The sequence below is a fragment of the Oreochromis aureus genome, linkage group 5 (genome assembly GCF_013358895.1).
Source record: "Oreochromis aureus strain Israel breed Guangdong linkage group 5, ZZ_aureus, whole genome shotgun sequence".
Lineage (NCBI taxonomy): Eukaryota > Metazoa > Chordata > Actinopteri > Cichliformes > Cichlidae > Oreochromis > Oreochromis aureus.
The window spans coordinates 27,516,696-27,525,338 of record NC_052946.1 but is presented as its reverse complement, the minus strand read 5'-3'; the positions used below and the strand labels follow the sequence as shown (position 1 = coordinate 27,525,338).

General features: G+C 41.2%; 1 long non-coding RNA gene across 3 annotated transcripts; it reads right to left on the bottom strand.

The window, feature by feature from the left end:
- Positions 1 to 1,730: 1,730 nt before the first annotated feature.
- Positions 1,731 to 3,733, bottom strand: LOC120440323. Of its 3 annotated transcripts, XR_005613168.1 has the most exons (5): positions 3,537 to 3,733; positions 3,288 to 3,408; positions 3,000 to 3,205; positions 2,233 to 2,366; positions 1,738 to 1,999 (listed from the first exon to the last, which is right to left on the bottom strand). It is a non-coding gene; the product is annotated as an uncharacterized LOC120440323 (long non-coding RNA). The 3 variants fall into 3 exon arrangements; XR_005613166.1 differs by having other exon boundaries at positions 1,731 to 1,999; positions 2,233 to 3,205; XR_005613167.1 differs by having other exon boundaries at positions 1,731 to 1,999; positions 2,233 to 3,205; positions 3,288 to 3,405.
- Between the last annotated feature and the right edge of the window lie 4,910 nt (positions 3,734 to 8,643).

Below are 8,643 nucleotides of genomic sequence, written 5' to 3'. Positions count from 1 at the left end.
TATAGGGAGTGCAGAATTATTAGGCAAGTTGTATTTTTGAGGAATAATTTTATTATTGAACAACAACCATGTTCTCAATGAACCCAAAAAACTCATTAATATCAAAGCTGAATGTTTTTGGAAGTAGTTTTTAGTTTTAGCTATTTTAGGGGGATATCTGTGTGTGCAGGTGACTATTACTGTGCATAATTATTAGGCAACTTAACAAAAAACAAATATATACCCATGTCAATTATTTATTTTACCAGTGAAACCAATATAACATCTCCACATTCACAAATATACATTTCTGACATTCAAAAACAAAACAAAAACAAATCAGCGACCAATATAGCCACCTTTCTTTGCAAGGACACTCAAAAGCCTGCCATCCATGGATTCTGTCAGTGTTTTGATCTGTTCACCATCAACATTGCATGCAGCAGCAACCACAGCCTCCCAGACACTGTTCAGAGAGGTGTACTGTTTTCCCTCCTTGTAAATCTCACATTTGATGATGGACCACAGGTTCTCCATGGGGTTCAGATCAGGTGAACAAGGAGGCCATGTCATTAGTTTTTCTTCTTTTATACCCTTTCTTGCCAGCCACGCTGTGGAGTACTTGGACGCTGCGTGTGATGGAGCATTGTCCTGCATGAAAATCATGTTTTTCTTGAAGGATGCAGACTTCTTCCTGTACCACTGCTTGAAGAAGGTGTCTTCCAGAAACTGGCAGTATAGGACTGGGAGTTGAGCTTGACTCCATCCTCAACCCGAAAAGGCCCCACAAGCTCATCTTTGATGATACCAGCCCAAACCAGTACTCCACCTCCACCTTGCTGGCGTCTGAGTCGGACTGGAGCTCTCTGCCCTTTACCAATCCAGCCACGGGCCCATCCATCTGGCCCATCAAGACTCACTCTCATTTCATCAGTCCATAAAACCTTAGAAAAATCAGTCTTGAGATATTTCTTGGCCCAGTCTTGACGTTTCAGCTTGTGTGTCTTGTTCAGTGGTGGTCGTCTTTCAGCCTTTCTTACCTTGGCCATGTCTCTGAGTATTGCACACCTTGTGCTTTTGGGCACTCCAGTGATGTTGCAGCTCTGAAATATGGCCAAACTGGTGGCAAGTGGCATCTTGGCAGCTGCACGCTGACTTTTCTCAGTTCATGGGCAGTTATTTTGCGCCTTGGTTTTTCCACACGCTTCTTGCGACCCTGTTGACTATTTTGAATGAAACGCTTGATTGTTCGATGATCACGCTTCAGAAGCTTTGCAATTTTAAGACTGCTGCATCCCTCTGCAAGATATCTCACTATTTTTGACTTTTCTGAGCCTGTCAAGTCCTTCTTTTGACCCATTTTGCCAAAGGAAAGGAAGTTGCCTAATAATTATGCACACCTGATATAGGGTGTTGATGTCATTAGACCACACCCCTTCTCATTACAGAGATGCACATCACCTAATATGCTTAATTGGTAGTAGGCTTTCGAGCCTATACAGCTTGGAGTAAGACAACATGCATGAAGAGGATGATGTGGACAAAATACTCAATTGCCTAATAATTCTGCACTCCCTGTACACATGAAACATAACAACAGTTGTCTAAAGGCACTTTACCTTGTAAGATAAAGACCCCACAATGATACAGACAAGTTAACACAGCAGTCTGTTTGGATTTACTCCCTTTGGGAGCCAGTCTCAAAAAAGTTTCTTCTGATAATCACTTCTTTATGAAAGTAAAGAAAAACACAAAGAAAAAACTCTCTTATCACATTGCTTTTTAAAGCTAATAAAGTATTTTTTAAAAGAGTAATTTTTTATTGATTTACTCATTGAGATTACACAACTCCTATTCTGTGATTCTGAGGATTTATGGGAGGACGTTGACAATGCAGGTGCACTTTAGGTGTCTGAAGGAGGAGCAGTCAAAGCTGGCCACCAGAGTCTTCTTGCCAGTCTTGTTGGGAAACAGGAATACAGTGGCACGTATTCTGTTGCTTGGCTTCAGATCTGGAAGTCTGCATGAAAAACAAAAGTAAAGTTTTTGAAAGAATTAGAATTATTTTCTAAATATAAGGGATAATAATCACAGCATCAATACAAGAACTCATAAATATGAGCAAATTTCTGGAGTGAGATGGCTAAAACTATCAGAGTAGGTGTGAGGGGGGCCCCAGAGAGAATTTGTTGTGTATAACTTTACACAAGCATTTAGAATCCAGATGAGTTTAACTTATGCACACACACTTACATGCATTTTTGCTCCCCATCCACTAGACCACTTCCAGAAATAGTCAGAGTGCAATCAGTCAGTGTCTTGTTAACTGGGTTCATGAAAACCACTTCAGCAGCGGTGCTCTGGTTCACTCTCGCTGGACTACGAAGCTGAAAAGACAAAAATCTCCCTGTTTACTTATTAGTCATTTTACAAACTTTGTCATGTGCAGTATTGTTCCCAACCTGCAGAAAAATAGAAATGACAAAGCATGTGTCACCCTTAGTTTGCGCAGCTTCATCTTTTTTTCCATTAGTAACAATAAACATGACAGCCCACATCATACAACACCACAGATACATGTTTTGCATGTTTTATACACAATCATTCATAAAGACAAACACACATCATTCCTTATGATTGTCACACATGGTATCAGATAAAAGTTTGGACACACTCAAGTGTCCCATCTCTAATCGATAAACATGAAAATTGGTGGACAAATATAGTTATTTATTGTTTGATTAAAGTACTGCTAAACCCCAAAACAGCCTCAAGCAGCTGCTGGCATAACTGCAGACTTTTGCTTTATATTTCTGTATATTTATTTTAGATTTATCTTTATATTTAGCATTAAACCCAACCCGTTCTCACTCCCGACGCGTAAAATACTGACGATTTGCTGCGCAAATCTGATCAGGCAGCACTTTACAGTGCAAATGGATACTGACCCAAAGCGTACTGCAAAAGCAATTCAAGAGTTTCTTATGTAAAGAAAAGAGATATTAATGACAAAGTCAGACCCCTTGTCATGCGGTGTAGTAGGACTCAGGCGCAGAGCAGCGTTCAGGGGAAACAACGTTTATTTACACAGTCACCAGGTGCAGATATATACAGTGAGGGGAACGGGGGTCCTAGGTCCGAAAGGGAAGTCCGGGATGGGAGTCACATACACGCTAGCTCTTCTTCTTTACAGCGGTTGAAACAACAGGTTACGGTCCGGGGAAAACTGTGCACAGGAGAGAATAAGGTTACACAGAGATCGCAGCAAATTTACACAGCTTAAGGATACGAGGCTGAGGTTCACTGACGTGTCTAGCACAATCATCCAGCGGTGAGGCTGTCTGCGTCCCGGTGTTCCAGATCTACTGGCGTTTAGATCAACTGGCGTTGGTCGAACAGATGTGTGGCAGACTTGCGTTTCAGGAGCTGCTACCGACAAAACAGCAAAAAAACCCGCCAAATGTGTCATCCGTGACACTTGTGAGGTTATCTTAAACACACTCCGTCAGTCTTGATGCCATTGAACAACAAAATGTTTAAAAATGTGGCGAGTTTACCTGGTGATATCCTCATGCTCGACACGATCGCGAAAACAGCAAACAATTAACACCACGCCGGTGTTGTTCACAGGACAGCGAGAATAAACGATCGGGAGACTCTTGTCGTCGTTATCGTTCCCCTCGCACGTCTTATTTCTCCGGTTTCAGCGTTTTATGCTCAAAACTACAGCGTGCAGTTTACTTTGTGTGCACTAACATGGACTCGAATCAGCCAGCGCCACCTCTGGCCAAGTGCCACAGCCCACAGCCAGATCAACTTGTGACACACATCTGCAGCACGTTTGAATTTGTTTCATGCACAATATACATTTGTACCTTTCAAGTCTGTCTGTTTGTGCGTCATGCAAATAAACCTTCGAAATGAATGAAATGATATCATGTATTTATTATTGGCCTACATTTGTACAAAATGCCAAATTATATACACAAAGTCATAGAAATCACCACTCCAATTGGTCATCATGATTTTAATATTCTCTTTTTCCATAACAATGAAATACGCCTTGGACAAATATGACACATCAATAGTTCATTAGTGTTGTCACATCACATCCTGTAAGCATCTTCTGTCTGTGTCCTTTCTCTGGAAATGAATATTTCCAGCCAATACAGGCAATCCATCAACATGGCTGGAGAGTTGGTTGTTATATACAGTCTGTATAAGTGTGGTTAATCTAATGAACATTTGTAAGGTGATGCTAGTTATGGTGAATTTACAGCAGTTACACAGTGATTAGTAATAAACAGAGCCAGTGAGAGTGAGTGGATTGAAGAAAGTCAGTGACTCAGGTGTGTCGATTGGTTTGTCATCTGTTTGTGAGACTGGAGGAGACGTAGAAATCTTTTGTTTTAAATCTTAGTTAGGAAGATTCCTGTTTTAAAACGAGAACATTTTGTGAGAAATGCAAGAAGTACATCTGCAGAAAGCACACAGTTACATTCTGTCCATCATGTGGACAAAATTGAAAATGTTGAACATTGAAAAACTGAGAACATTGGGCAAGTTCAAAAGAAATGTGCTTGTAAGAACGAAAAACCTTTAATAATTGTTCCTAAAAATAGTTATGGAAAGTCTAACTGTTGTATGTCTGTGTTCTACATGTTTATCTAATGGAAAATAAAGTTGCTATTGTTTTATTGCACTTTCTTGACAGTTCTGAGTGGATTTACATTTACCTGCAACAAAATCAATGTCATTTTCTGTTTTCAACATACTATAAGGTTTAATTTCCAAAACGTGCATATGATCTTCAATTTTTAGCAGATCCAATATCACATAGCTGCTATGTCATAGCAGCTGGAGCAGTCTCAAATAGAGGTATGTCCACTGCTGCCACCTGTGGCCAAGTACCATAGCCTACTACTAGATTAACTTGTGACACATCTGCACCTGCTGCTATGATCACATTGAGTAGAGGCTGAGTGGCTGCACTTACCCCTGGTACATCCAAATCTACCCACAAAGATGTTGAAAGATGCAATCCCAGCAATGTGCATTGTCAACACTAAAAACAATCAGTAAGCAAAGACAACAGGCATCAATTTTTTCTGTTTATTTAGCACCCACAACATTTGTAGTCGCCTTCTGCACAGGGGAAGTCCACACACACTGTGTGGAACCACTTTCCGCAGAAGGTGCATTCAATCTGCAAGATTGCATGAGATTGTCAGAGTCATTGTCTGACTGTTTATTACTAATCACTGTGTATCTGCTGTAAATTCACAGTAACTGCCATCTCCTTACAAATGTTCATTAGATTAACCACACTTATACAGACTATATACAACAACCAACTCTCCAGCCATGTTGATGGATTGCCTATATTGGCTGGAAATATTCATTTCCAGAGAAAGGACACAGACAGAAGATGCTTACAGGATGTGATGTGACAACACTAATGAACTATTGATGTGTCATATTTGTCCAAGGCGTATTTCATTGTTATGGAAAAAGAGAATATTAAAATCATGATGACCAATTGGAGTGGTGATTTCTATGACTTTGTGTATATAATTTGGCATTTTGTACAAATGTAGGCCAATAATAAATATATGGTATGATTTCATTCATTTCAAAGGTTTATTTGCATGACGAACAAACACACAATTGAAAAGTACACATGTATTGTGCATGAAACAAATTCAAACGTGCTGCAGATGTGTGTCACAAGTTGATCTGGCTGTAGGCTGTGGCACTCGGCCAGAGGTGGCGCTGGTTGACTCGAGTCCATGTTAGTGCACACAAAGTAAACTGCACACTTTAGTTTTGAGCATAACACGCTGAAACCGGAGAAATAAAACGTGCGAGGGGAACGATAACGACGACAAGAGTCTCCCGATCATTTATTCTCGCTGTCCTGTGAACAACATCGGCGTGGTGTTAATTGCTTGCTGTTTTCACGATCGTGTCGAGCATGAGGATATCACCAGGTAAACTCGCGACATTTTTAAACATTTTGTTGTTCAACAGCATCAAGACTGACGGAGTGTGTTTGAGATAACCTCACAAGTGTCACGGATGACATGTTTGGCGTTTTTTTTGCTGTTTTGTCGGTAGCAGCTCCTGAAACGCAAGTCTGCCACACATCTGTTCGACCAACGCCAGTTGATCTAAACGCCAGTAGATCTGGAACACCGGCCTTAAGAATCCAACCCGTAATTAGAGCTTGACGAGATGCAGGTGTGTGCCAAGGGCGGGAGCCTGCAGTGAGCTCCGCCCTGGCGGGGAGGAGAGAGGAGAATGTACACAAAACACATGTGGCCTTGTGGAGCTGGCCGGGCAGACACGGGGACCATGACACCCCTTGATCTCAGCCCACCTACAATACTGAATGCAGGGAGACTCACAAAGGTAAAGATTTAGCGGAGCAGCATATAGAGACGGTATTTGGTATTCTTGTTAGCTGGCGTCTAGACTTTAATCAGACATTGCCTGTAAAGTTTTTTTTCATTTAAGTAATAACAAGAGTAGTTACAATATCTCACAATTGTGAGTACACCCTTCACATTTTTGTTAATATTTTGCTATATCTTTTCATGGGACAACATTGAAGATTTGGCACTTTGATACAATGTAAAGTAGTCAGTGTATAGCCTGTATAACAGTGTAAATTTGCTGTCACTCTAAATAACTCAACACACAGCCATTATTGCCTAAACCGCTGGAAACAATAGTGAGTACACCCCTAAATGAAAATGGCCAAATTATGCCCAATTAGCCATTTTCCCTCACTGGTGTCATGTGACTCGTTAGTGTTACAAGGTCTCAGGTGCAAATGGGGAACAGGTATGTTGAATTTGGTGTTATTGCTCTCACACTCTCTCAACTTCACTGGATGTTTAACATGGCACATCATAGCAAAGAATTCTCTGACGATCTGAAAAAAAAAACGTTACTCTACATAAAGATGGCCTAGGCTATAAAAATATTGCCAACACCCTGAAACTGAGCTGCAGCACAGTGGCCAAGACCATACAGTTCCACTCAGAAACAAACCTCGCCATGGTCAACCAAAGAAGTTGACTGCACATGCTCAGTGTCATATCCAGAGGTTGTCTTTTGAAAATAGATGTATGAGTGCTGCCAGGCGTGGATGATCAGCCTGATGTCTGTCGTCCATGAAGGAAGCCTCTTCTAAAGATAATGCACAAGAACACCCGCAAACAGTTTGCTGAAGACAAGCAGACTAAGGGCATGGATTACTGGAACCACGTCCTGTGGTTTGATGAGACCAAGATAAACTTTTTTGGTTGAGATGGTGTCAGGGGTGTGTGGCGGCAACTAGGTGAGGAGTACAAAGACAAGTGTATCTTGCCTACAGTCAAGCATGGTGGTGGGTTGTCATTGTTTGGGGCTGCATGACTGCTGCTGGCACTGGGGAGCTACAGTTAATTGAGGGAACCATGGATGCAAGCATGCACTGTGATCCCCTTCCTTCAGAAAGGGGGGGGTGGGGGGGATCACAGGACTGTATATTGGGCCACATTAGTGTAATGCATTATACTAATATACCTGTGAATTATCAATGAGTAATTGTTTAAAACTTATGAATATTGTACTTTAATCAACAAAAGTCTAGATACTGCGTAAACATCTAATCAAGTGTTTGTGCTCACTATGTGATGCTTCCAGGCGTTTCCTCAGTTTAAATCACATTAGTAGTCACAAACTGCAATCCACAAGTTACAGTCAGGTCTAATAATCACACCTCTTGTAGTGAAGTCATGCAGTGGGTTTGGTTTTTTTCTTTGTTAGCAGGATTACTCAAAAAATAGATGGATTTATTTATTTAATTATTTTTTTTGCAAGAGTTGAAGTTTGATCTAGCTTAAAAGTGATTAACCTCTGCAGTTCATCCAGATTTGGATCCAATTTTGGCAAGATTCAACTATTGTGAGAATTCGACATTTAACCTAATATCTTCATGAAAACAAACTGAACCACAGTTAAAACTGGGAAACTCAAGTTCTCAAGAAATATTAACAACACGTCCAGATTCAAATATTTGACTTTTGCACTTTTACCTACAGACTGTGGATAATGGACAGAACAACATAAAAACCTACAATCTGTGTCTTTCATCCCTCAGTTTAGTCTGCAGTTTAATATCAATTCTATGTTTATAGTACCATTTCACAATAAGAGGCATCACCAGGTACATTGTGAGGTACAGACCTTACAGCAGGGATGTCAAACTCATTTTACATTGTGGGCCAGCCCACTTTGATCTTAAGTGGGCACACCAGTGAAACTCTTCTTTATATTGGTAACTAAAGTAGTTATGCATTTAATCACTGAGACATTTTAATATAAGAAGACGAAGCAGAAAAGCCCAGACCTCGCTCTCCCTGGCAACCTCCTCCAGCTTGTCCGGGGGAAGACCGAGGTGTTTCCAGACCAGCCGGAAACGTGTCCTTTGTCTGCCCCGGAGCCTAGTCCTGGTGGGACATGCCCAGAACACCTCATGCAGGAGGTGCCCAGGAAACATCCTTGTCAGATGCCTGACCCACCTCAACTGGCTCTTTTCAATGTAGAGGAGTAGCGTCTCCTCTCTGAGTCCCTCCCGGATAGCTGAACTCACCCTATCTCTAAGGGAGAGCCCAG